This window comes from Emydura macquarii, unplaced genomic scaffold, assembly GCF_026122565.2.
Source record: "Emydura macquarii macquarii isolate MOO-44397 ecotype Brisbane River unplaced genomic scaffold, CSIRO-AGI_Emac_v2 contig_968, whole genome shotgun sequence".
In the NCBI taxonomy this organism is placed as follows: domain Eukaryota; kingdom Metazoa; phylum Chordata; order Testudines; family Chelidae; genus Emydura; species Emydura macquarii.
In genome coordinates, this window is record NW_027131105.1 from 8442717 (window position 1) to 8447192 (window position 4476).

A 4476-nucleotide genomic window follows, 5' to 3' on the forward strand; every position below is an offset into this window, starting at 1 on the left:
AATTGATGGAGTGGTTGACTGCGCACTCAGGCGAGTTCTGGCCTCTACCAGCAAAGGCCACCAGCGCATAGCCCAAGGCAGGGCCCAATATGGAAAGCAATGTTCCCTCCCCTGTCCTGGATCTGGCTCAGCCTTTGATGTAATGTAAAGCAAACTACCCCAGTCATCACCTGGCTGCAGTGGCCCCTATTGACCATTGCAACACTGTAGACAGAATAACCAGGCCCACCCCGACAAGCTGCCACAATACCTCGTGCACAATTTGTTCCCATTGTGACTCCTGGCAAAGGCTACAACCATGTCCATTTACCACCTTGGCTGTGGTGGTCCAAAACAGCACCAGTATGTGTACGGTTGTGTTTTTTATGCTCTTGTACTCTCTCCTCCTCTCATTGTATGTTTCCTCTACATAACAAGGCAAGTTGTGTATACACCTTTGTTTTCAAAACATTATTCTGTGGTATTTCTGTGAGTCCCTAATGCTGTCAATCTTTACCTCTGTCTTCTCTAAATACACTTTCCATCCAGCTGCGGGGTTTTTTTTTTAAGATCACAATGAATTAATATAGATTTGTAGGTAATGGGAATTACCTTTAAGTGGTCCAAGATAATTCCACTAAAACAAATGGCTGATGATCTTTATCATGGGAAGCTGTGTAATTTTTTTTTTTTTTTTTTTGCAGATATACATTCACACATTACACTTTTTATAGTCAGGAAATTAATGACAAATTGGTTTGGACTCATGTATAGTTAAGCATTTTCTCCAGTAATCTTTAGCAGTAAATATGGAAGCCTATTGTTGAGAACTGCAAAATGACTCAATTTCCTGGAAGTTTTTGTGCCTTGAACATTGTTGATGAGAACACGGTGGCTGGGCTTGACCGGATTACATATGCCAAATAAATAAATGGAAAACTAACCTGTGTTTGTTTGCTACAGATATGTTTGACACGTCACTCACTTTTATCTGGAATGTAGCAAGACTAAAAGTTTCCAGTGATCTGCTTATAGATGCCTGATTAATCAGTTTTGTATAAAATACTGTAAAGTCCAATAGAAAAATCATGACTGGGTGTAATCTGGTATTGAAATGCATCCTGATTTGCCCATAATAAACCATGTTATGGGAAGCATAACGTTCTGACAAGTCATAAAAAGCCATGAAATTCAAAGAGAATATCAGAAATCACCCTTAAACTGACACCCAAACCATGTAGCACATTTGCTGAATGCAATCTTGTACCGTTTGGAATTGGCTACAATAATCTGGGACAGGGGAGTGAGTCTAGTTTAGCTCACACTTTAAGAACCCAGTTCTCCATTCTGCCAGACCCTTTAGTGATTGTTGGTGCAAAGAAGCCATAAAGCCGCTGGAGCTGGTTAGGTGTGATGAAAAAATCCCTGGGTGGCGTAGCAGTTCTACCCCCACCTCTTGCTGCTTTCTACATAAGGAGCAAAGTCTAAAAGGTGGAAGACTAAGTGTCTTTATGTTGTGGCTAATCTCAGTTGCTCTAATTTAAACTGGAGAATGAATGAGCACCAGCCAGAGCCAACATTTTCATAATGGAAATTTATAATATTATATACTAAGGAATTATTCTGTGTTTGACTATAATTACTCAGATCTAAAAAGCATAAGAACAGAGCCACTGAATAACTTGTAACTGCGTAGAGAGTTTTCACTGTTGGAAAGCAATTTCAGAGGTAGCTATGCTGCTGTTTGAGAGAGGATTACATGTGTGTGGCTAAAGGAAGAACCATCTTAATTTTTTAATCTATATTCTTTCAATGGTAGGTAACCATAGGTGTTACTTGTAACTAGTACATTTTAAAAAAAAAAATCAGGAAAAAAGCAATTAAAATAATGTTTCTCTATTTCTTTTCACATTGTTTACTTTGTGCATTTGATAGCACTTCGTGTATAGTCAATTTCACTGTTTCTACCTTTCTTAAGGATCTGTGCTTTACCATAAAATCTGTACATTGTACAGTCAGTCTTCCTTTTTATGTGGGTCACTCACACAGTAACAGAGGAGAGAAGCTTTTCTAGAAAAATAGGACAAGGAAATTGCAAATCCACAAACACTGGAAGGAGGATACTGCTTATTTTATTTTTAATGGACTAAATTTCAAGTTGATGACCTTTTAATCTCTTCAGTGTTATTGGTTCATTAAAGTTTTTTCTAAAATGCAAATTTTCCATGTTTATCTGAACGTCTCTCTAGGCAGTGAATGAAACAGACTTTTACAATCTAAGTAACGATTCTACAGCTGTGCTGAAATACACAAAGTCTAAGGTCAAGTGCCTTCATCCAACCAAAAAGTACAAGTTCCTGTGTGGCCTCCTTTCTTGATGTATATTAGGTTAATCATATTTGGCTGTGTTTGACCCAATGAATTATAAGAGCTATTTCTACATAGCCCTCCTAGAGGGAATGGCTTATCTGTCAAAGCCTGCCATTAACCAGCAGGATCAACAAAGCCTCCTAATAAGGAAGATAAATTGGATTTTCTTACTGTGTAAGGGGTTAAACAGCTAAAACAGAGCCCTTATCTGCACTGCACGGCATTAAAGATTCCTTGGTGGTTTTTGTCAGTGTAGGAGTTTACCTCAGTCTCCTTGGTGAAAATGTCCCATTCCTGATTGTTCTATAGTATGCTACATGCTGGCTGCCCTCTCCCTGCATTCCAGTGATAGGTGAAGTGATTCCTGTCCTGACATAAGACCCAACCCTGCAAATATCAGTCAGTGGACAATCCTACTGAGACAACTTACTTGTGTGCAAAGTTCCTCATGTCTGTACATCTTTGCCTTATTTTGTCAAGTGCTTTGGAAGCAAGCACTATGCAAGATTATTTTCATTTTAAAAATAATCGTACAGTGAACTGCAAAGAAGTGCATGGTCCTTGTACTAAAAGACTGATAAGGTCTCATATATTACAATGGTCATTTATCTAAAATGTTGGAGAGTGTGCTCCAGTGGTTAGTGCACTGGGCTAGGAATCAATATGTGTGGGTTCTATTATCAATTCTACCTCTAACTTGCATTGTGACCAACTCTTGCTGTCTTGTTGAGAGTCTCACATTTAGTGTTTTTCTTGATGCACCAGCTCCTGGAGTCATGTTATTTTATGAGAATGTTTCTTTCTAAGTAAGATTTTAGCTCTCACCGTTCCAGAGGAAAGCTTGAAAACCTGTCCTGAGTGTATAAAGGTGTGTAAACTAGCAGGCAAGAAATAAAAATATATTTTAAAAAACAACTTATTTTAAAAACCAGTCTCATGATTTTTGAATGTTTGGCATTAGAGATATTGAACTTACTTTGTGATCTTGAATAAGTGATTCCGCAACAATCTGTAAAATGGGGGTAACACTCGGCTGTCTCCCAGGAGTGCTGAGAGACTTAGACCAGAGTTACACTAGAAAAGATTTGCTGGTATTACTATACTGACAAACCTGCCTAGTGTAGATGCAGCTTATACCAGTATAGCTTACATTGGTTCCCTGAACGAAACACAGTAGAACCTCGGTTTTTATGAACAGCAATTTTGCAAACAATTTCTCCTGAAAGAGGGGAAAAAAAAGTCACATCATGAAAGTGATGTCACTGAAGCACATGAACTTATCCCTTCATGTTCTGGTGCATTGGAAATGGCTTTGCAGTGGTCTACAGGACAAGAAGAGAATGAGGCCATGTTCCATACTGCAATGTATGCACTGCACCTGTTGTGAATTTGAGATGTTCAGTTTTATGAACCTTTTAATTTTATGAAGTCTTCAATCCCCAATTAGTTTGTCAGATAGGGGTTTTATTGTACGTTTTTGCATGTAGAACTGTGTCTAGCTTAGGCCTTTTTTTTGGTGGGGGGCAGAATTGGTTGTTTTTAAATCCATCCGTGACCACATTGCTGTAGCACAAAAACTCCTACAATAGCCCTGGCCATAGATTATTATTTTCCCCATCTTCCAGGAAGGCTCATAAGAATGGCCATACTGGATCAGACCAATGGTCCATCTAGCCCAGTATCCTGTCTTCCATCTGTGGCCAGCGCCAGAGGCTTCAGAGGGAATGAACAAAGCAGGGCAATTTATTAAGTGATCCATTCTGTGGTCCACTCCCAGCTTCTGGCAGCCAGAGGTTTAGGGATGCCCAGGCATCCCTGAAGCTCTTGGCTAATTGCCATTGATAAGTTCATGGAGGAGAGGGTCTGTCTCAAGCTTTAAAAAACCAAAACCCACATATATTTTTAGCCTTCACAGCATCCCGTGGGAAAGCGTTCACCCGGTTGACCGCGCTGGATGAAGAAATACTTCCTTCTGTTTGGTTCAAGCCTACTGCCTCTAGATTTCACGGGCTTCGTGGGCTCTGTCTGGTCTGGCTCCTTGCCCCCTCGAGCCGCCACGCCAGCGTTGTATAACCTCCTCTGCTCCGTCCAGTTCCTCTGGCAGCAGCCACTCCCCGCTGTGCCTGT